Consider the following 25,877-nt stretch of genomic DNA (forward strand, 5'->3'; position numbering starts at 1 on the left):
CTTTGCACCTACTGTCCACTCAATCAAGCTTAGCAAACTCAATTCTTCTTACTTGTTCTTCTAGAGTTCTTCAATGTATCCAACTTTTGTAACCTTAAGTAGATAATCAATGCACTATATCATCGTTGTCTTAAGTTATCTTTGTACTCCTTTTACATACCATAACTTGACCTTTTCTCTAGGTGCTTTTGTTATCTCATTTGATCAAATCCTCCTCATCAATAAAATAAATGATAGTACTCAAATCAACTAAGCAATTTTCTTACCATCAAGTAACAGGTTTGACATTAGTGACAAAATAATGATTGAAACACATTTTCATACTTGTATCAATCTATTTTTAATAGGAAAGAGGTAAGAATCTAAAGTTCTTGAGATTAGATAGAAGAGGTGAATTCAGATAAGATGAGTATATCATATTCTATAATGATAGAGGATTCAAGAGACAAATGAGCACACTTAGGAAGTCATTATAGAATGGTATAGATGAAAGAAGGAATAGATCAATCATGGACTATGCAATGCGACTAATGATAGAAAGTAATATTCCATAAAAGTATTAGAGAGAAACTATAAGTATTGTAGTCTATACTTTGAACCAGGTTCAAGTGAAGAAAGGTACAAAAGAACACCTCTTGAAATTTGGTATGGCTAGGAACATAATATTAATTATTTCAATTTTTTGGAAGAAAATATTACATATTGAAAGATGCAAGAATTGGAAAACTTGATGCAAAAAGTGATGAAGGCATATTTCTAGGCTATTCCACTAAAAGTAAGGCTATTAAGTGTTTATGTTATAACACTAACAAAATTGTGGAAAGTGTAAATGTTAGATTTGATGAATCTATAAAAATAATGAAGAAGAAAGCAAGAAAGAACCTAAAAACTATAGGAATTTCATCTATGTTTATGAAGGTGAACCTAGTAGTTTACCTGAACCATAGAAAGAGGTTTTCAAGCACTAGTAGCTAGGTACTACTAAGTTTCATTAGAAGAGTTTTGCCAAGCATCAACTAACTACCAAGCATAAGGCTATAAGATCAAAGTCACAAAGTGAAGCAATTGAGCATAAGAGAGAGGAAATAGAATGCTAGCTAGAACAAGCCAAGTTATAGCCAAAGATACTTGAAGAATTTGAACAAGATGGACTAAGTGAGATCAATAGGAAGAGAGAAAACTTGAATCTATACTAGAAAGTAGGGTAAAATTTAAGAAAGCCACCTCCAAATAAAGAAATAAAATATTGGCAAACCTTTCATTATTTTGAAAAAATAAAATTATTTCTATTGGCAAATCTCTCAATTTTTTATTCTAAATATGATTAATATTGGCGATTCTTTTTGAATCATAGTTTTTTTTGTATAAAATATTGATGAATCTCAATATTAATAGGAAGTTCATTAATCCCCATGTAATATTACAAATCAAAATTGAACATTTTTTTACCTTGTGGAATATTATGAGAATCGTTACATATACTTTAAATCAATAATGAAAAATAAATATTGGTGATATATACCAAAAGTAACTAATAATTATGATAATTATTGGTCAGTTCAATTAAATTTCTCCAATAATATATTATATTAGGTAACTCAATTCTATTCATGTAATGAATATTGTGGCGAATATTTGAGTTTAAATTTTTTAATAAAATAATTTATTGAGCGATTTTAAATATTCTATAATTGAATTTTATAAAACTATGGCGATTTAGGTTGTATCAAATCTTAAATTATTAGCCAAATTACTAGCCAAAAAAATCTAAAATTAGCCAATTTACGAATATTAGCCACTAAATTATACTCTACTAGAAAGTTATGTAAGAGAGATTCATACACTAAACCATATCATTAGAGAGAAAGATTCAAGAGGCATTAAAAGAAGACCAAAGACTGATACATGCTTATTATGTGAGTCTAAGCCCAATTTAGTTTAAGAAGTTTTGGAGAAAGAAGATTGGATTAAGGCAATGAATGAAGAAATTGATCAAATAGAGAAGAACAAGACATGGACATTGCTACCAAGGCCAAAGGATAATAATGTGACTACAACCAAGTGGGTTTTTAGAAACAAGATAAATGGGAAAGGTAAAGTCACAAGGAACAAAGAAAGACTAGTTTGTAAGGGATATGCACAAGAGGGAGTTGATTATGGATAAAAATTTTCCCTAGTTGCAAGGTTGGATGGAGTGAGAACTTTACTTGCATATGATGCTTACAAAGGATTTAAGAAATATCAAATGTATGTTGAATTTGTATTTCTAAGTAGAATCTTAGAATAGAAAGTCTAAATTGAAAAATCTAGAGGTTTTATTTATCCTAGAAAGAGAAACATGGTATGTAATTTACAAAAGGATCTGCATGGTATGAAAGATTATACACCTATTTAGTAAAACTTGATTTTGAAAGAACTAATGGCAATAGAAATTTATACTTGAAAAGTGAACTTGAAAGTAAGATATTTCTAGCTAAAATATTTGTTGATGATATCATATTTGGAGGACAAGATCTATTGTGAAAATATTTTGCTAATGAGATGAAGAAGGAATTTTGAGATGTCAATGTTTGGAGAGATAAAATTAGTTTTTGGTTTGCAAGTCTATCAAATGAAAGGTGGTATATACATCACACAATCAAAGTATGTCAAGGAGATATTAAAAATATTCAAGACTAGTTGGAATACCTATAGCTATTGGACATAAAATTTCAAAAAATGATGAATTTGTTGAAGTGAATTAGACACTATATAGATCAATAATTGGAAAGTTGCAATATGTTGTTCATAGAAGACCTGACATTGTATTAGCAGTAGGTATTACTTTTGTATTTTCTGCTAATCATAATGAGAATCACATGATGGTTGTGGAGAGGATAATGAATCTATCTAGATTATATATTTGAAAAAATATGATTTTTACATACAAATACTCAAATTCAATCATTTTGATAAGTCAACCTAAAAGGTGACACTACTTTTTACTTTCACCTGTTAGCACTACATCAGCACACCTATCACCCCTTTAGGCTCTATTTGGACCCACCTTTGCATTTTTGCTCATATTTTAGACATATGGACTACATTTTCTATAAACAAGATATCATTGAAAAGATGGTTCTGAGCCCATCATAGTGATGCATGCAATTTTTAGTTTTCATAATTTTTTATGTCTTTGTCTTTTTTGAAAGCAAGGGGTTCTATTTTACACTCTAGGAGACATATCTTGAGCATCTAATCTCTGATTTGGGAATTCTTTGTATTGTTAGAAATATATTTTTGAGCTCTTTCCAATGGTCTGTGTTGTTTTTTAGGTTTCTCTCTAGTCACATTCTATTTGATTTTTTTTGCATTTTTGGATTTTGATAGATAGCTTAGTTTTGTTAGGTCTAGGGATCAATTTATTTGCTTTAGATGTTTTTTCATGGGTTTTAACACCAATTCTATTAGCCTTATATCTTTGTAAGCCTTTGTAGACATCATTTGTATGCATTCTTGGAAACACAATGAGATAAAGTGTCATATTACATCTATATGTTCATTTCAATTTTTTTGCCTTGTTTTGCCTTTTGATTCAAATAGTGTCATATGAGGACACTCATCAAGATTATTGTATTCTTTGGATTTTTTAGTAAACAATTTTTCCCAAGATCTTGAAAAAAAAATAAAAAAGAGGGAGAAAAATGTAAACTAACAAATTGAATTCCTATTTATGGAAAAGGAATTCTCTGCTTAAGATTTGGTTTGTCTTATACAAGGTGTAGCTAAACTTCATGAAAAGATAATTGTTAAATCCTCTATTGAGGAAAAATCTTCCCAATGAGTATTTTACTGAAAATACTTAAAAGCTTTAAGTTATCTCATGAATACAAGATAAATGTAAATATTGAAAAACCATTTGATTTTAACAATCAATATCAACCACATGATCGAATGTTAAAACAAAGGATAAATAGTAAAGTAATATAGATTCCACCTCCCACAACCTTCAAGATTTAAAAATAATAATTCTTGAATACATGGCAAATGTAACTTCACTCCCACATATAATATACACCCTCAACAATGTTTTAAATTTATTATTAGCATAGCCTCAGTATGAGCGACATTTGAAAAATCCTATCTGCATGGTGTTTTCTTCTCTTGAATCTCTTGAAATTTCTTCTAGACTTCATTTATTATTTCTTCCACCTGGGCTATAGAGTCATTTTCTTTACCTACACAATGCTTGCTAAACCATTTTAAATCACCTTGAATTATTTCATCGACAAGCTTGAGACCATCCAAGATTTCTTTGATCTTGGTTTTTTGCTTGGACCAGTGCCTCATTCTGCTATTCGGTACAATATTTAATTACATACAAAGTTTTTTCATCCAAGCCAGCCATAGGGTATTCAACTTGGAAGCTCTACAATCCAAATCCTTGAATTTCTTCTATCTAGAGCACCACTTTTACCCAATTGTTTCTTTCTTTCTCAAAGCCTTCATTATTGGAGTCCACCTTTTTGATGATGGTAGTAGTTTCTTTTGAAGCTTTGTCCAAAAGACCTACCTATTTCATGGTTTTTCTTAGGACATACTACAACCATTCTTCATATGTCCTTGCAATAGCTTTACATTTCTATAGATTATAAGGAAAATACAAGTTGGCCAAAGAAGATACATCCACAATTGTTGACATCTCATTTAGAAGCTTGGGTTTTGGGTGCAGGATAGCGTTGATGTATTGCACCATGCTCCTCATTGCTTCTTTCATATATTTCTTATCCTAAGCATCTTTTCAGACCCTATCTGCAATCTTTTTGTTTGAAGCTTCAAAAATTTTCATACCCACTGCATGACTCCCCTTTCCAAGATCAATCCTTGATACTTGATAATCTTGAGGAGTGAGGTCCTCATGTGAACTTAATTTTTGTGGCTTGGCTATCTTAGCTAACCAATGTCCTAATATTTTATCAAACTTTATCCAAGATTTAGTTCTAGTCTTTTTAGTTTTTGAAGCATTAACAGGGGTACCAAGCTCCTTTTCTTCTCGATGGAAGTTTCTAGCCACTTAGGCATGGTAGGGTCTTTGCCTATCATAGGATAAACCTTAGTTAAGGTGAGGGTACTTGATTGAGTACCAATGCTTTCAAGTAAATTTTGAGGATCTGAAGTATTATTAGCCATGGAAGAACTAGGAGGTTGCTCTAGATTTGACCTTGTTTTGGCAGGGTCTAGATCAACTGTCACTATGTCTTTTTCTTTGCTTGGTGTTGCTTTCTTTGTGCTTGAATGAATTACTCTTCTAACCTTTTCCACCTTCTTATGGACTTGAAATTGAAGTAGTTGCAAAGTTACTTCAGCTTCAACTTCAGGGGAATCTGCAACAGGATTACAAATATTATGGTTAGTGATGGTCTTTGGCTTTGAGTGTACCTTTTTGTGTCTAGCTCTTGAGTGTTTCTCTAGGGCCCTAGGAGTAGCTGATTCAACATTCTTTGACTTCAACCATTTTTTAGTCTTTCTCAACACTTCTGAGGTATGGGAAAATAGATCATCCTCTTCCTTTCTACTCTAATCAATTTTAGAGATGGGCATGCATTCAATTTGATTAACATAAAATGGGTCAATCACTTTTTCAAGTTCATCTTTTTTTATCCCATGGGTGTTAAGATTAATTTTAAACATATTGATCTGGCTAACCATCAACCTAGACCACAATCTTTTTCTAACTTCAAATTCATCAGGACAATTAGCCCAATAATCTTCCAAGTGTGGAAAATGGACTAGTGAAGCTGCATGCTTGAAATTATCTCTAGAAAAACCCATATAATCAAATTCTTCTCTAGGAGAGTAGGGTTTGAGGCATAAGTGTGACAATGCAATTTTTGTTAACACAACTTGCTTGAAGTTTGAGCATCTATAATGGCCAATTTCAATGGGAAATACAAAGGAAGATGATTTTTTAGTGCTTTTAGGAGACTTTATCATAGAAACAAGATACCTACTTATCTCATATAGGACAACTTTTTCTAAATAACAATTATGTAATCTAAGAGGCTCACCAAAAAAACCCCCAACTTTGAGATATGTAAATTTAGGAAATTGAATATAGAAACAACCATAAATATTGATGGCTTGCATTTCAATTCTTCTGATAACATATGATTTTCATGTCCTTGGAGCTCAAATATGAACCTCCCAAGGAAAACATCATTTACCCTCCTGAATTCCTTGAAAAATTCAGCTACCTGGAGATCTTTGCAGTATTGATAGATAGTCATCTCTTCAATCTAGGGTATGTGTGGAAGTTCCTCCCATTCCTTAGATGGGACTAAAATGTAAATTAAGAAGGATGATAAAAAGAATGGGCTAAAATTACTCATAGCTATTAGGCCCTTATGTAAATTTTCAGTGATTAAATTAGCCCAATCAATGAATTTTCCACCTTTGACAATCTTTTGAATAAAGAGATACATCTAGCTCTCCTAGTGGAAGGCGTGGTCATTACCCTTGACTCTATTTAAAAGTAGAACAATGTCTATGATTTCCCTGATGAAATGCTCAATAGTTAAAGGTTTGGGCAATCTAGAGCCTCCTTTAGTTGGTTTCAAAAGCTAGGTTTGAGCTACAATAGAATCATAGTCCTTCTTTCTATCACCATATAGGCATTTTGCTTCCTCAAATATCTACAGCTCATAAGGTTCTTTGTGAGGGATTATTAGAGTTAAATTAGCACTAGCCCTGTTTATCTTAACCAACACTTCTCTAGAAACCTTCTTTATGCATCTAGTGTTGGGGTCATAGTGATTTTCACATTCAACAACCAATTCTTGACATTCTATGGCTGATGGAAAGGTGGCAGCTCCAAGTAACCCACTAGCCGATTTCTAGTATATGAGTCCGGTATGAACATTTTTCACCCACTCGACTATATCAGCTAGGTTTTTATTTACTAGGAAGTTGTCCCAAATTTTAGGGAGGGAACTCAAGAGGCATGGCTTTTCTAGCTTAGGCATCTTAAGGTGGAAGAGTGCCATTGTTTAAATTTGAAAGAGGAAGATTTACAGAGATAAACCGAAGCACTCCAGCAAAAACTAGGCATAATAAAAATGATAGAGAAGAGGATAATTCACTTATAGTTCTTGTTAGAGCTTAACCTTCCATCTCTTTGTTTATCGATCAACATCAAGAGCTCAAAATGATTAAATGAACAATTATACAAGCTAGATGAGTAATTGTAGGAAATGATTTCTTGAAAATCTCAAGACAGATATTAGCAAGCAAAAATATTTATAACAAGTGTGTCACCTATACCTGACAAGACTCGTAAGGTTGTTTGTAGTTAATGCCCATCAAATTTGCATGTAGCTCTACATCTCATGATATCACAAAATCTAAATGCCACCTTTTCCCATAAAAGTAACATTACTTCAGCACAAATTTTCATAGCTATCATATTTATTGCCTTTCACGTCTTCAAGATCGCCATTGGGTGGGACCCATTTCTTGCCTCACAAATGAGTTCATGATTTCTTAATATATAACTTGTGAGAAAACATGCAAACATTAGAAAACCACAAATTCGAGGTTGAAGTTGAAGTTTCAAATCAACTCCTACTTCAACTTCAACTTTGAGAATATGAACTCAAGCTGATGGGTAAAGACCTTGCCAGAGTGATGAAAAGTGGGTGGAGTTGAACTTGAACTTGAAGTAGGTTAAAACTTCAAGTTCAACTTCAAGTTATGAAAAGGAAACTTGGCTAACAATATTGCATGTTGCAAAAAAGTGTAGGGTAACAAGATTCATGATGTATTTTTCCTTATTGTACATGCACTAATCAGATTAAAGTGTGAAGGGGGGTTAATGTATTGCCTTTATTTTTCATCTTCCTTTGTCAATGAGTATTCCATCCATGAAATTAATCTCATGACATGTCTAAAATTGATCACCTCATACACTCATATGTATTCTTTTGTGCATCTTGATCAAGGTTCCTTGACATGCAGTTCTTTTGGCCTACTTTTCTAGTTTCCTATCATCTCACCCTTGTTTTCCTTAGGAGGGTTCTTATAGTTGTTTCTCATGCTTCTTCAGCTCGATGGAGTGAGCTATGAATTCATTATATTTGTTCCTATGTACTAAGAAAATGTAGTGGATGGGTACCTATGAATTTTGGTGAAATGGATCATTTACCATATAGACACTCTTCTTTTCTTTCCTACATTGGTTGCAACTTTCCATGTTTGATTGATCAGCTCTTTAAGATTTGGTATTTTATGCCATCTGTATCTTTGAGTTTAGTTGTTTTCCTTCATGTTCTTGATTCAAGTAGTGTCTTCTAAGGGCACTCATATAGATTATAGTCTTCTCTACCTAGTCAAGTTCTATTTTAGTAGAGGTTCTTTAGATCAATAGTTACTTTAGACATAACTTTGTAGCTTCTACATGCTTTAGTGGTGTTCTACATGATCATCCTTTGTTCCTATCTTTTGGGACATTCCCTAGTTTGGAGGCTTCTTCAACCCTTGACTAGTTCTTTCCACATTCTTTCCATCTCTTTTTGGAGTAGGATTTTCCCTATGTGGTTCTCTCTATTTCTTATCTTTTAAGAGATTTGGTTGTGCTTGGGTACCTCATTAGGCTTTGTTGTTAGGACCCAATTCTAGTTCTAGTTGTAGTTTATAGTTTTTAAGTGACTCCATAAGTTTATCTTAAGGGGGGTGTTAGAGTAAGGGTGAATGCACAAAGTTGGGTCGCAATTCTACAAAAGTCAATTTCATGGAATGAGACCTCTTTAGAAATGGGTACCCATTTTTAAAAATTAGGCACCCGTATTAGGCTTCCAGGTACCTAATCCTAAATTTAAAAAATAGGTACCTATTTTTTTAAAAATTGGGTACTCATTTTTCATTTCAAAAATTGAGTGCCCATTTTTTATTTCAAAAAATGTGTACTCTGTTTTGAAAAAATAAAAAAAATTGAATTTTTTTAGAAATGGGTGCCCATTTTTAAAAGTAAAAAATAGGTATCCATTTCTAAGAAACTCTAATTTTTTATTTTTGGGGGTATTTGAAATGCAACTTTTAATTTTTCAATTTTTCAAAAAAAAAAAAAAATTTGAACTTTTTAGAAATGGGTAACTATTTTTCAAAAATTGAGTACACATTTTTTATTTTTTAAGAATGGTTACCCATTTCTAAAAAAAATCAAAATTTTTATGGGGGAGCATTTTAAATGCCACTTTCAATTTTTCAAAATGGGTGCCTGTTTTTTGAATTCAAAGTAACAGGTGCCCATTTCTTACAACATGGGGTGGGATATTTTTTTCCTACCTTATATTTTGGTTCACAATAGGCCTAGTGAGACCAAGCCTATGCCTTGACCTCTCAAGATTTGCCTAAGGCATTGAACTGACAAAATCTTCTCAATCAAATTATTTAATGAAACAAAAACCCATTAGAGCTCTCACTATCCTGATTTCATAAATATAAATTTAATATTATTATGATTTTATTTACTATTTTTGTATTATTTTTTAATCAAAGGTGGTAACTAAATGTAAAATAGTGAGGTTCACTAAGACTTTAATAAATTTTTAATTTTATAATTTTTCTTAAATTAATTTATATGTCATCAATCTATACACAATTCTTTTGAAGTTAAAATAATAATTTAAAAAGTGATTTTTCAATCAAATTATGGTGTCCATACACAAGAGATTTTAAAATTTACCTTTATAGCCAATTAAAATTAATAAAAAAAAAATATTCAATGAAAAATTAAGGAAAATATTATCATCAATCTTTGGTGTGTTAGGTAATGTTGTTTAAAAGGATTTACAAAAATTCATTTATTTGTGTCAAATTATGGTGTTCATACACAAGTGTGGTATGGTCCCAAAACATGCATTTTGAAAAAGTGATTTTAAAGATCCATACCAAAAAAAATCTATCATATGGGTACACAAACAAATTACATATTCAAAAAGTAGATTCCAAACACTACAATTTTTATTTCTAAAGTTTATGGATATTCAATCTTTAAATGCATCAAATTTTGACATCAATTGACAAGAAGTTTCAAAAATAGGAAAAACACTTCCACTTTTTGCCCAAAAGTGAGACCCAACTTCTTGCACTTACCCATAATTTGATATTTTCTAATTAACTCTATTTTACTTAAGCTAAACTTTAGGAATCTAATAATTAATTCTTTTATTAATTATTATCATGCAACCTAAGCTTTACCTTTTAGGGTTTTTGATCTCCTTTATAAGGATGATCTCTCTTTGTAATATTATAGATTCATTCAATTTTGACTATAGCAATATATCTTTTTGCTCATCAAGAATGTCTCATTGATGGATCTAGGAATTTCAGCCTCCATAGCTTTTGCTCCTCTCATTTTGTAATAGATGTTTGCATGTAAGTGATTCTTGGGAGCTATGGGGTTGATCTTTTATCAACTTCAATAGTATTGTATTTCATACTTTAAGGAAACAAATTTCCTATAAATTTAGTAGCTTGTGGACCTTGGTTTTCATAAATTAATACCTAGATTACTAACTACTAGAGCCTAGAGGTTATAAGTAATGTTTAGAATAACCCCTACTCTTTTTGATTTTTGGTCATTTTATTGAATCATCTAAATATTATGAATATTTTTATTTACTATAACTATTACTCATGTTAGGGTAAGTTTTATTTATACATATCAAACTATGGGTCTATTAAAAATTTATTGGGCCTTGTACTGAAGGTGGATTTTGACAATAGAATTTTTCCACATTTGATATGATTTATCATAGTGGAGATAGATATATTAAATGTTTTTCTTGGTGAGATAATTTTGAAGGTGGATGAATAAACTTGAAGGTCATTTGGCTCTTGTATTTATGGATCTTATCTATATTTTCCCCACTCAATGTAAAGGTAATAATTCTTATAAATCTCATTGTCTTTCTTGTTGCTTATAAAAATGACTTTGTGTACTATAAAATCTTGGTTTTTTTGTCTCCTACTACTTTGATTGGGTTAGGTTCCCATCCTATTGTTGTTTTTATCCCATCAACAAAAGGCTTAAAAGTAATTGTCCAATTTACTATGTATTTCTTGACTCTTTGTATTGTAAGGTTTTTTTGTAACTACAGAGTCTATGAGGGAGGATTATTTGTGTATTTAAAGGGAACCTCCTCACTTTCTCCTAAAGGTTCCATGAGTAAAGGTGATGCTTCCTGGATTTTTGTATGTAACGAAAATAAAGTCAATTATTTTTTATTATTTTATGGCCAAATTTAGTCTCTATTGACTTTTGTATGACACCATTAGCCCTAGCACAAATATTACATTTGAGAAACCCAAAGAAGGGAATCCCTTTTGTACTTTATGCAAAAAAATTTAGGGCTTACAATATTAGATCCTATAGAAGAGCTAGATTAAGCACTAATACTCTAATGCAGACTATTGTACTCCTAATTCCATTTATATATTTGTGTTGATAGACTATGATATACACATTTAATTCATAACTTATGCCCCTTTTATCATCCATTTACCACCCTCCTTGGTTAGTTTCCTTAGTCATCTTGATTTCCCTTCAATTCTCTATAAGCCCTTGTTCCTATTCACATAAGGCTTCATTGACTATGGTCAATTCATATTGAGATGAACGGATGGACAAATTCATATGCATTTTAAAATAGAATAGATTGTGTGAAGTTCCTTAAAATAACCTTTTTTAAAGTTTGACATAAATATATTTGAACATTTGTAAGAAAAATTAGTTCCCTAAATATATGAGATTGTGCAAAATATCATGTATAATAATGTGTACTTTCACATGTTAGCTACCTAAAGAAATGAGGTAAATTTTTCTATAAATCATCTAGTTGTCATGCAATTATGTACTAGTGGGGGTAATTTCCTTTTCATCCTTTTCATCCTTTAGATGGGAAAAGAGCCCACCAAAAGTGAACCTTCTTTCTTTTGGACATGAGACTATCTTTCTAAAATAAATCTTAAGTGATGTCACCCAAATATTTGATGTTGGATTAGCTACCATTTGGATAATTATAAATCTATCTCATCAGCTACTTAGTAAGCCAACATAAAATGCAATATTGATTAAATATATTTCTAAGTAGAAAAATATAATGGATTCAAGTCAATTGACAATTGTGCACTTCTATAAAGTTAATCAATTTATTTACATATTCATAAAAAAAACCATTCAAAAAAGTTATAATGTATTTCATAGCATCTTGTTGATGGATCCTCACTATCCCCACTTTTTAAATTTAGACTCCAACTTGACTTTTCTATTATTTATAAATCATCTAGTTGTCACCTAATAGCTGATATATCTCAAATATGAGTTCAATATCACCCTTTAGAAAAGCTATCATGGGGTTCATAGAATGGCTTAATTTCTCCCTATGGATTCTATAAGTCTAGTGGTTGTATCATTTATTCACAAATCAATATTTTTGTGTAATTAATACCACTATTTATAAAAAGTGGTATCAAAGCTTGGACATGTGTTTAAATCTACATAGGTTGTGGTAGGTGATGCTAGGAGGGGATTATCGATAGTGGGCTAGTGTTCCTCAAAAGGTTTTTGACATGGCTTAACTATATCTTGTGGATTCTATAGGTCTAGTGGTTGTATAAATTATTGTCACATTAATCTTTTAGTGTAATGAAAACCCCTACTTATAACAAAAACTTGTTGATCTTTATAACTCTCCTAAGACTATGATGAAGTTCTCCCTATCACCAGTCAAAGATTCCTTTATGGAGATACTAGATGATCCTTCAAATGGAGATCCTCCTAGAAATTTTTGGTAATCCATATACTAGGGAGATAGTTCTAGGCTAGGAGGTATTGTATTGTATTTCATACTTTTCAGGAAACAATTTTTCCATATTTTTAGTGTCTAATGGCCCCTTTTTTTTAGAAATAAATACCTAGATTAATAATGACTAGAGCCTAGAGGGTATAAGTAATGTTTAGAATAAACCATGCTCTTTTGGATTTTTGGTCATTTTATTGAATCATCTAAATATTGTGAATATTTTTATTTATTATTCATGATTGGAAATGCATTCTTACTCTTGTATGGTTTATGCCTTTGGTAACCCTCTTTGAACCCTCTAAATGAATCTATAAATATTACTCTTGTTAGGGTAAGTTTTCTTTATAAATATCAACCTATGAGTCTATTTAAAAATTATTGGGCCACATACTGAAGGTGGATTGTGACAATAGATTTTTTTCCACATTGATATAATTTATTATAGTCAAGATCATAGTGAAGGTTTTTTATGGTGAGATAATTTTGAAGGTGGATGTGTAACCTTGAAGGTAGATTTTTTTTAATGGTGGGATCCCTTTCCATAAAAAATGTTACTTTCCAATAAGTCATTTGGCTTCCTCTTGTGTTTATGGATCTTATCATTTTTTTCCCACCTAAAGTAAAGGTAATAATTCTTATAAATCTCAATGTCTTTATTGTTACTTATAAAAATGACTACATACTATAAAAAATTGGTTCTTCTTTCTCCTACTACTTTTACTAGGTTAGGTTCCTATCATATCGTTGCTTTTATCCCATCAACAAGAATCTTAAGTAATTGTCCAATTTATTATGTAGTTCTTAACTCTTTGTATTGTAAGGTTTTTTTTGTAACTACAGAGTCTATGAGGGAGGATTATTTGTATATTCAAAGGGAACCTCCTCATTTTCTTCTAAATGTTCCATGAGTAAAGGTGATGCTTCCTAGATTTTGTATGTAATAAAAATAAAGTCAATTACTTATTATTATTTTGTGGCCAAAGTTGGGCTCTATTGTCTTTTCTATGATACCCTTAGCCCTAACAAAAATATCTCATTTGGGAAACCCAAAGAAGGAACCCCTTTTGTACTTTATGTGATTTTTCTTAGGGTTTACAATATCAAATCCTACATGTAGTGCCTACCCCTAGTTTACTTTTTAGTTGTTATTGTTCAACTCTTTTAGGCTAGTTTATTTTTCTATTTAATGATAAGTGACATTGTTTCCTAGATTATTGGATATTGTTTTCATACACAGTTGATTATATGATGAGACTACTTTGGTACTAGTTATTTCATATATGCATGATTATACTTTGATGATGATTATTTATAGTGATTTCATTTATTTAATGATGTTATTTAGATGGATTATTTATATGTGTTTTCTATGGATACTTACCCCATTCTACATGTGCATGGTGTGTGTGGATGTTTTCTTTACGTGTGATGTTTCTAATGTGGTTAAGGAAGGGAGTCATAGTCACCTACTAGTCAGGATCTCTATGATACACCACTTCCTACCATTGCATGCTTAGTTTAGAATATATGTGTTTGTGCATGCATGGATTTTATGTAGATTACAAGTACTAGGTATCAACTTCCCTAGATTGTCAAGATAAGCATACCCTATCACAATATCTCAATGGTAAGAGAGGCGAGATAAATTCTTGAGTCTAAATTTTGACCTTAAAACCAATTGTCGTAGAAATTAGGACAACTATCTGAGATGATTACCCTTCCAAATTCACCATCTAGTGTAAATTCATGATTATAACCCTTGAGTTGATCTTGTATGTTGTATTTTATAATGAGTTTCATATTTTGTCTTGTAGGTCTTTGGTGTTTTTTTGTTAATTAAGTGAGATTAAAAGAATATTTAATGATTTAATTTAATAGAAAATAATTAAGATAACTTCAATATTTAATTATATTAAATTCATTGAGAAATTAATTAAAAAGAAGAATTAAATTTAAAGAGAAATTTATAGTTCTTATTTTAGAGCATAATAATATTAATTTAATTTAATAATAATATGTTTAGGAGATCATTTTTAAATAAATGCTAAATATTATTATTATTATTTAAGCTAATAAATATTGTTATCAAAAAATGCTTCAAAAATTAACTAAAGAGAGAAAGAAAAATTAATTAAGATAAGATATTTTAAGTTTCAAAACGTGTGCATGAATATCCAAAAAGTAATTAAAGATTAAAAAGATCATGATCAACGAGTTCCCATGTGTGATTGCACAATCAGTGCCCCAAATTAAGGGGATAACTCCTTATTAGAGGTTGAGAGTTCATTTCATGGGGATCGGGGATTTTGGAGAAGGATTTTTAGAAAGAATGGTTTCAAAGGAAAGAGAAGTTTCTCATATTCTTCATGTGATTGCGTACTAGCATCAAATTCACTTAGAATCTTGTGTTTTATTCGCATAGTGAATTATGTTCTTAAAAATTCCTATCTACATTGTGTTTGTTAGATCTATTTTTAGAGTTTCTTCTAAATGAATCTTCCATTGTGAACTATATTAATATTCATATCGAATTCTATCTATATTATGAGAATCGAGACATTAGAAAACCCCCATTCAATAGATTAAAAAGTTAGTATTTTAATTGGGAATGGCTTTGAAAAGAAATCAAAATTTTAGAATATAAATTCAACTAGTTTAAACTGATATTCCCTATCAGAGTATTTTCATAGATTTTAATAAACTATATTTATAAATAAATACACACACACACACACACACACACACACACACACATATAAACAAATATTGGAAAATATTTATTGTGTCTTACTTGAAATATTCAAAATTCCTATCTACATCGTGTTTGTTAGATATGTTTTTAGAGTTTTTTCTAAAATGAATCTTCCGTTGTGAATTATATTGATATTCATATCGAATTCTACCCATATTATGAGAATTGAGATATTGAAAAACCCTTGTTTTGTAGATTAAAAAGTTAGTATTTTAATTGGTAAGGGTTTTGAAAAGAAATAAAAAATTTAGAGTATAAATTTGACTGGTTTAAACAGATTTTCCCTATCAGAGTATTCTAATAGATTTTGTTTCTATATATATACATGAATATTGGAAAATATTTATTGTGTCTTATTGAAAAGACAAATTGGTGGGGGGGGGGTGTTTAAATACTAATTGACTAAGGTGGGGTGGGGCCATTGATTCCCACACCCCACCCCTACTCGTGACCATTAAAGGTTGTGGGCGACAAGTCTTACTGCTACACGTAGTAGAAGTACTATGTAGTACTCCCTATGGCAGATGTAACACTTGGGGCCATAGGGTTTGCAAGCCAACGAGCCATTAAAAACATTGTTTCTTTTTAATAATTATGTTTTTAAAATTTATTTTATTTTAATTTCAATTTATGTTATAGTTAATTTATTTTTATTTTAATTGAATTAAAATTTAAGTTTTAGATATTTAAAATTTAATTTAGTTAAATTGTAATTAATTAAAAGTTAATTTTAATAGGTTTTATTAACATGTTATTAATACTATTCTTAAATTATTAAAATATGATAATTCATTTAGGGTTTTATTGAAATAATTGTTATAAACAATTAATTTAATCAATTTAGTTATTAATTAATTGTTGATGGAACATTATAAAAGAACTAGATTATGGGAATTCTCTATTTAAATTTAATAATATTAAGTGATTGCCAACTAATTATTCAATTATTATCATTTAAAATTTTAAGATCTTTATTGAGATAATTTTTGTTTTGTGAGTTTATGGTAATGAGGTATTCATATTTAAATGTGAAAATGGGTTAAGTTATACAAGGAATATAGTAAAATTTATTAGACCAAAAATGTACAACGAAATGGAAACTTAAACCTTTTTGTAAACTCTGATTACGTGTCTTCAAAATCAAACAAGACTATGAGTTACACTCTTTGTTGAGTGATTTCATGTCTATCAAAATTGGGGGTTGACTAGAGTGTTGACTAGTCCTAGGATGTTTTACCAGAGGCTGGGAAGTACTATTTTGGTGATTATATATAATGTTATGTTTTGACTTATGTGTACCTTCTTTGATCAGTCCTGTTAGTATGATCATATTTGTGATGTTGTACTTTGACTTAGTGATTTCTATACTTTTTAGTTGCTTGTTTAGAGAATTGATGTATGGGTTTTGGTCTTTTGAGATTCTTTTTTCTTTGTTGCACTTAGGGTATGTTATCTCTATGTTAAGTTGGGAAGTGGCTTGTAATGGAGGCCAAGGCCCTAAAGAGGCTATGGGTAACCCATTGTAAGTAGTTAATAAGTGAAAACACAACAATTTATGAGAGTAAAAGGAACCTAATAAGAGTCTTTTTCTTTCCTCACCCATGCCTCAAGTGCTAGTATAGACTAGGATGGGAGTAGAGAGGACACTTGGTTGTAACCATGCATTGTTACTATGCTTGTTAGTACAAATGGATACTAGTGCCACATAGAGTCTCTAGGGGGGGAGGATTAAAAGACTAGCTAGGTAACTGTAGAGTTGGCTTGTGCGATGACACTTTCCCACTAGCATTATAAATTCCCTATGTGTCTTGTAGCCTCTGGGTTTAGATGTCATTTTACCTTAGAACCTTTGAGTTAGATTACATTTAGGGTTTTCCTTGACCTAGATATTACTTTTGATTTTGGGATTGTTATCTTGTTTGGGACTTGAGACTATCTCCTTAGCACAGTGGTAGTGTAGCTTTTTGGGTTGCCACAAGGTTGGTTCGTAATGCTTTTTAATTTTACCATTGAGATTCGTCTATTGATGCCATGGTTAGATTTCCTTGTTCTACATTTCCTTTCACTCTATCTTTGTGTATTATGATGGATGTTTTTACTTATTGTAATGTATTTTGTATCATGGATCCTAAAGGGGTGATGTAATCTATTTTATGTGATGTATATTCTTTCAACCTTTCATACCCTATGACATGTACAGTGGATGGTTGTGCACTCTGAATTAATGCCAAATGGCATTCTAAACAAATGTATATTATTTAAATGGATTTGAACTTGTAGTTATTCTTTTATGTGGATGGGTTATTTATTGAACTTAGTATTATTTAAATTTAAATGTGATTCAACATCTTTGGATCCTTAAGGAATGTAATCTATTATGAGTTGCTTATATGTATGATTGTATGTTATTTCTTTTGCCATTTTATTATTGCGAGTTTATTATAGTTGAGCTAAAATGAAACTTAAACTGTTATGTATATCTAGATTACAAACTAAAAACTTGAACTAGTTGAACTGAAATAGAGCTTAAACTATTAGTTCTATGTTCTCAAACTTGAACACTTAAACTTCAAAACTAAAATATACTTAAACCTAAAATAGGAAAAACTAAAAATTGAACTTGTACTATTTTCAAAACATGTGTCTTTTATGTATGCCTTATAGTAAAATGTTTTATTCTTACTATAGCATCTTGTTATCTTGGATATTATTGTAAGATGGTATCTAGGATGAGATCTTCAATTAGAGGTTGTAGCCTAGGCCATGGAAGAGGATAGGGAAGAGCATGTCATTGAGCATTAGGAAGAGAACCATAGAGAGTAGTAGGCCAACTCAAAGGAGGTTGACCTAAGAAAAATGTCGAAGGCCATCATGGATCGCCTACCTCCTCTTTAGTGAGTTGGTTAGGATGGATCACACTAGATAGGGAATGAGAATAGACCTAGGTCTAGGAGCCCTTGGAGGGACTGACAGAGATTAGTTGTAGCTGCTCAGATGAAGGACATTTAGAGGTCCAAGGTCAAACCCTTTAATGGGTTGGGTATAGGTTATGTGGCTGAGTAGTGGCATATTGCTCTTGATAGGGTTTTTCCTATATATGACTTTGACTTTAACCTCAAAGTGAGATTTTCTATCACCAACCTAGAACTCTTTGGAGTCACATGGTGGACTATCAAAGAGAAGAAACTAGGTATAAACATGAACAATGTCACATGTGAGTTATTTCTAGAAAACTGCCATGAAAAATTCCTACCAAAGGAATGGAATTGGCAAAGAGTAGATGAATTCCACAACCTGAGATAGTTCACTATAATCATAGTAAAGTATGAGTGCAAATTCTATGAGCACATGCCTTATGCGAGAATTAGTGATAACCCAACATAGTTTGCACAACTTTTCATTAGAGGCTTGAACAACCATCTAGTTGTGAGTGTTAAGGTATTTGAAACTTAAACCCTCAAAGATGTAGTACATCGAGCCATACTTGTAGAGTGTTAACCTAGGGTAGGGATCTTTGTAGGAGCATATATAGTATCAAGATCCAAGGGCAACCACAACTTAGGTACGAACAAGAAACCTCCTTTTGCTAAGGGAAATCAAAATCAATAACAACCTCAACAATAGTAGCAACATAAGGGATCATACACTCTGGAACATAATGGTGGTAGTGGTTCCAATTCTAGGAACTAGTGTAACACTTAGCACAATAGGTGAAATCAGAACACTTAGCCTACATAGAGAAACCAATCTTTCGCTAGTAAGGGTAGCCACCAATAGTCAAGTGCACCTCTAGCAAGGAAGGGATCTGGTAGAGGCATGAGATGTTATTCTTGTGGACAATTAGGACACATTTCAGTCCACTACCCACAATGTACATCTCACTACTCAGGTTGTAGGCCAACAACATCTAAGCCTATAGTTGGAGATATACGTAGAGCTCACAAGGTATTTGTGGTGGTGGATCACTGTCAGGAAGATCATCAAGAGACTATGGTTAAGACTACAAGAGCTATATGAGGTACACCTCTCTCTATCTTGTTTGATTTAGGTGCCATTGACTCTTTTATTTCACCATCCTTAGTTGCCAAATGTAAGCTGGAAGCAGTTAAGAAAGGTTTGGGTTGACAAGTGGAACTAGCCTCAAGTGTTAAAGTTTCCATAGATTCTATAGTACAAAAGTGTGAACTAAGCTTAGGAGGGTTTGTGATGTCAGCTGACCTTTAGGTCATTTGTCTTGGCTCGTATGATGTGGTCTTAGGTATGGGTTGGCTTGGCTCTCATAGAGTTAGTATAGACTACAAAAAAAAGACCATTTTGTGTTAGGATGATCAAGGGAATGATGCAAATATTGTGGGTATCCAGAGACCTATATCTCTACAGATGATGTCCACTATGCAATTGAACCAAAGATTTCATAAGGGATGTCAGGTATTTTCAATTATGGTGAGTTGGAAGAAGAAGACTCTATAAGAAAGACTATAGACCACCCTATTCTATATGAATATATAGATGTCTTTCCTAGTGAGATTTTAGGCATGCCCCCAAAGAGAGATATTGATTTCAGCATTGATCTCATTCTAGGAATAGAGCCTATTTCTAGAACTCTTTATTGTATGACCACTTAGGAATTGAGTGAGTTATGCCTATAGCTTGAGGAACTTCTAGCAAAGGGTACTATCTAACCAAGTGTATCTCCATGGGGAGCACCAACTATGCTCTTTGTGAAGAATAAGGATGGTTTGTTGTGCCTGTGCATTGATTATAGACAACTGAACAAGGTAACAATAAAGAATAGGTATCCTTTACCAATGATTGACAATTTATTTGATCAAATCAAGGGAGCTATAGTGTTCTCCAAAATTGATCTTAAGTTAGGATACTATTAGCTTCACATTCAGGATGCTAACATTCATAAGACTGCCTTCCAAATTCATTATGGGCATTATGAGTTCATAGTAGTCCCAATTGTCCTGACAAATGCTCCACCAATTTTCATGTGTCTGATAAATATAGTGTTCCATTCTTATCTTGATCAATTTTTAATTGTGTTCCTATATGATATTTGTATATATTCTAGATCCTAGAAGGAGCATGAGGTACATTTGTATTTTTTTCTGTAGTGCTTGAGAGATAATCAACTTTATGCCAACTAAGAGAAGTGTGATTTCTTTCAATCAAAGATACACTATTTAGGTCATATCATATCAGGTGATAGTATCTCTATTGGCCTTGTGAAGATTCAAGAAATGGTAGATTGGCCCACACCCACTACTATGTTAAAAATTCATAGCTTCATGGATACAAATAGTTATTATCATAGACCTTCATTCAAAAATTCTCCAAAATAGCACATCCTATCACTTCCCTTTATAGGAAGGGAAAGAAGTTTTTCTGGATGGAGAAATGCAAGGAAGCATTTTAGAAGTTTAAGGAGCTTTTCACTAGTGCACCTATATTATCAGTACCTAACCCAACATGTGACTTCATGGTATGTACAAATGCTTCCCTAGAGGGGATTGGAGTAGTATTGATGCAAGATGGATAGGTGATTGCATATGAATAACGCAAACTCAAGAATCATGAGCTAAATTACCCTATGCATGATCTTGAGTTAGGTATGATAGTTCATGCCCTAGTGAGATGGAGACACTTCTTTCTGGGACATAGATTTGAACTTTATAGTGATTATCACAGCCTATGGTACATATTAACACAACCTAATCTGAATGCTAGGAAAATGCATTGGATGGAGTTTCTTTGTCAGTAGACTTTGAGGTAAAGTATATATAATGAAAGGAGAAGGTGGTGGCTAACACTTTGAGTCATAGGAGACACATGAAACTATCTTTGACTCTTAGTGTGGATTTGAGGAGTCCTATACTTTAGGAACTTCCTACAGATATTTTGTATTAAGAGGTGAGTAGGGAGATAGATTCATGGAGACCATTGTAGGGAAAGTTCTTGGGTTATGTTTTAGAGTCAAATGGCCTTTTCCAATATTTAGGAAGGATCTATGTAACACTACTAGATGAGCTTCATAAATTGATCCTACCAAAGGCTCATTATGCACCTTACTCGATACATCTAGGTGTCAAGAAGATGCATGTAGATTTGTGACATCTATACTATTGGATAGGGATGAAGTATGATATCACTGATTTTGTAGCTAGGTGTCTTGAGTGCTAGAGAGTCAAGGTAGAGCACCAACATCCAGTGGGTCTTTTATAGCCTAATCTCATTCCTTTATGGAAGTAGGATATCGTCTCCATGGATTTCATTATAGGATTGCCTATGACTACTCATCGACATGACACTATCATGGTAACCATTGATTGATTGACTAATGTGGCAGATTTTTCATTAATGAGGTCATCCTGCACTATAGCTTCTATAGCTAATGTCTTCATGCATGATATCATGAGATTACATGGTATTCCCTAGAAGATTATTTTAGATAGGGATTATGTATTTACCTTCACATTTTGGACATCACTATAGCATGATCTTGGAGCATAGTTGAAATTCAACTCATCTCATCACCTAGAGATAGATGGTTAGACTGAGAGAGTGAATTAGGTTCTAGAGGATATTTTGAGGATGTATGTGGTGGATAGATAGATTCTTTGGGAGGATTATCTTTACCTAGTGGAGTTTTCTTATAACTATAGGTATTATAGTTCTAGTGGGATGACACCTTTTTAGGCTTTGTATGGTCATCCTTTCCATACACCTTTGAGTTGGAATAGTCTTGAGGATCACATCCTATTGGGCCTTAAGATGATTTGAGATATGGAGCAATAGGTAGTGCACATTCATGAGCACATGTCTATAACACAGGATAGATAGAAGAAGTATGTTGATGCTCATAGGATGGATAAGCAGTTTGCAGTGGGTGAGAAAGTTTTCTTGAGAGTGCATTCATGGAAGAGTCCAATCTGTTATGGAAAGGTTTCAAAGCTAGCACCTTGCTTTGTGGGATCATTTTAGATTCTTGAGAGGATAGGTCTAGTTGACTACCATCTTGCATTTCCACCTAGCCTAGCTTGTGTTCATGATGTTTTCCATGTTTTTGTACTTATAAAATATACTCTTTGATGTGATACATGTTCTCAATTGAAATGAGTTATAGGTAGAGGACATGTAGTTGGCTTTGGAGCTAGTTAGCATTCTGCAGCAATGGGAGTTGACCCTCAAGGGTCAAACCATAGAGCAGGTAAGGGTCCAATGGGACCTTAATGACGAGTCATCATCTACATGGGAGGATGCATCTAGTAATTTATGAGATTTATATCCCTACTTTTTTATAGGCTTCTAGGAGTAAGTCTATGTCTAGGGGGGTGGATGTAGTGCCTGCCCCTAGTTTACTTTTTAGTTGTTATTGCCAAACTCTTTTAGGCTAGTTTATGTTTATGTTTGATGATCAGTGACATTATTTTCCAGATTATTGGAAATTTTTTTCATACATAGTTGATTATATGATGAGACTAGTTTGATGTTAATTATTTCATGTATGCATGATTTTACTTTGATGATGATTATTTATAGTGATTTTAGTTATTTAATGATGTTAGTTAGATGGATTATTTATACATGTTTTCTATGGATACTTACCCCATGCTACATGTGTATGGTGTGTGTGTGTGTTTTCTTTATGTGTGATGTTTCTAATGTGGTTAAGGAAGGGAGTCATATTCACCTGCTAGTCGAGATCTACATGATGCACTTCTTTTCATTGCCTATTTAGTTTAGAATATATGTGTTTGTACATGTGTTTATTTTATGTAGATTGTAGGTACTGAGTATTGACTTCCCTAAATTTCCAAGATGAGTGTACCCTATTACAATATCTCAATGGTAAGAGAGGGGAGATAAATTCTTGAGTCCAAATCTTGACCTTAAAACCAATTATCCTAGAAATTAGGACAAGTATCTCAGATGATCAGCCTTTTGAATTTGTTGTTTGACATAAATTTGAGATAATAACCCTTAAGTCGATCTTGTATGTTGTATTTTATAATGGGTTTTCATATTTCATCTTGTAGGTCTTTGGTGATTTTTCTGTTAATTAAGTCAGATTAAAAGAATATTTAATGATTTAATTTTTTGAAAAACTATTATTATTATTATTTTAATTGGTAAACAGCCAAAGCCTTTGATTATATTAATTAAATAAAAATAAATACAAAGGAGTGTCTCCATTCAAATGGGCACTGGTAGGAAAGAACAGAGAAGAAAACCTCCAGTCTTGCCTGGGACTTAAATCCTATATTATTACAAAATGAAATGGGCATAGCCCAGTTTATAATTCAAAGTTTATTGCACAATTGCTGAAAATAGACATATTCTACCTTTGATCTATTCTAATTAAACCAATTTTGATGAGTTCCTAATCCAAGAGAACCTCTCTAGCTAGAGTATTAGATCAATAGGCATCATTGCTTTCTTGTATTATATGTATCACAGAAACCTTATTGATTTCCTTAAACAATAGATTACTATGAGGATATAGTTAGTTCACTAAATATGGAAGCTAAAACAATCGACCTCCCTACTGGAGAATGCAAAGCATTTTGACAACATTACATTGATAAATCATTTATGCTAGATTAAACATGACAAAATTTAGAAAAGAATGGTCCTATCATTAATAGGTTTGAATAAAGTTGAATCCTTTTGAGAATAAATTTAATTTAACTATGGAGACCATAGTGCAGCTAAAGTAGGGCATTAAACAATATATTAAACTTCTTCAAGAAAAAAATAAAGAATTAGACTTGATATGCGAAGAACTTATCCAAAGAATGGATGAATTAGTATAATTAGTATCTTGATTGCACCCTCAAATAGAGCTACCCTAGTTAGCAATGCTACAACCATCATTTATGGTAGGCAAAAGGTGGGTAGAATTCCTATTCTAGCTAAAACACTAAGATTTTCTAAACTTGAATTATCAACAAAAAATGAAGCTTTCGAGCTTAAGATTCATTTAGTAGTTACTTTTAGTTGGTCCCATGACCACCATTATATTAAAAGGAACAAAAATCTTTTTATTAATTGAATTAGAAGTAGATAGCAAAACCTCACCATCAACAGAGGTCAAAAGGCCAAAGTTGAGAGATCAAAATCTTAAATGTATTTTCCCTCTCTATATATATGTATATATGCATTATTTACAATCTAAAAAGATATAGGAGAAAACAAAGCCATTAGAGTAAACTTGTTACAAAAAGGAACCCCACATTAGGGTGAAAACTAGTTGGAAATCCTTCCAAGAAATATAGCAACTAGATACAAAAGGGAAGGAGAAAAAAGAGCTAACAAAGCCCATTTAAACTAAAACCAACCTTGCAACTAGGCTAAGCCAAAAATGAAAAACTAATAGACTATTGTAGAGAGAATAGAGAACAAATAAGGAAACCCAAACCTACCCTAGCAAAAGGAGATACAAAAAGGCACAATAGAATCAACCCACTTCTAGTAAACCATGATGACCTCAAAGATTTTGTTAGGTTTCTCCACCTAGAAGAAAGGTGGGAATTCAAACTTGGTCTTCTCCCTATTAGTTTTCTCTACATTTGGAGTGCAAAATTTCAAGGCCTCAATGTTATCTAGAGTCACCCCCAGATATATGTAGGCATTGAAAATGTTGATGTAGTTTCTTTAGCCATTCTTTGCTATCATCTTCGATGATTCCTCTCCATTGGAGGAGGAACTATATACTTGCCTCCATTCGTGGCCATTCTTTGTAGAATGCCAAGTTCTCATGGATGACTAGAGCAGGGTGCCTATAAGCTACTTCCAATTTTGGACTACCTAGTGAGTGTGACATATAATTTTTTGAGAGGGGGATCCCACATTTATCATCAATACTAAAAATGGCTTCTTCCAATCCCTTTCACCATATTGGGTCAAAGATGTTGCAACATAGCTTGATCATGGCCCATGGTTCCACAATTGCTCTAGCCAAACAATCAATAAATGCTCGAATAATATCATTGTTGGTCTACCAAGTATAACTATAGTTGAAGGAACCTTCAGCAATAGCCCTACTAACTACTATCCTAATCATGCCATCAACTAGCTTCAAAATTCTACTCCACCTTTTTGGCTTAACATTGCCTCGGAAAGCCATTTTCCTCCCCTCCATGGCATGAAAAAGACAAATGTTTGAATCCATTTCAAAAGGAAAAACCACAAAGCCAAAGAAGGAAAACAACAACATGGTTAAAATAGAAGGAAAAACATAAAAGGATCTAGATGCATCTAAAGGCAGTGGCATCATGCAT

The sequence above is a fragment of the Cupressus sempervirens genome, chromosome 7, assembly GCF_028749045.1.
Source record: "Cupressus sempervirens isolate cs-2001-9-10 chromosome 7, ASM2874904v1, whole genome shotgun sequence".
Taxonomy (NCBI): Eukaryota; Viridiplantae; Streptophyta; class Pinopsida; order Cupressales; family Cupressaceae; genus Cupressus; species Cupressus sempervirens.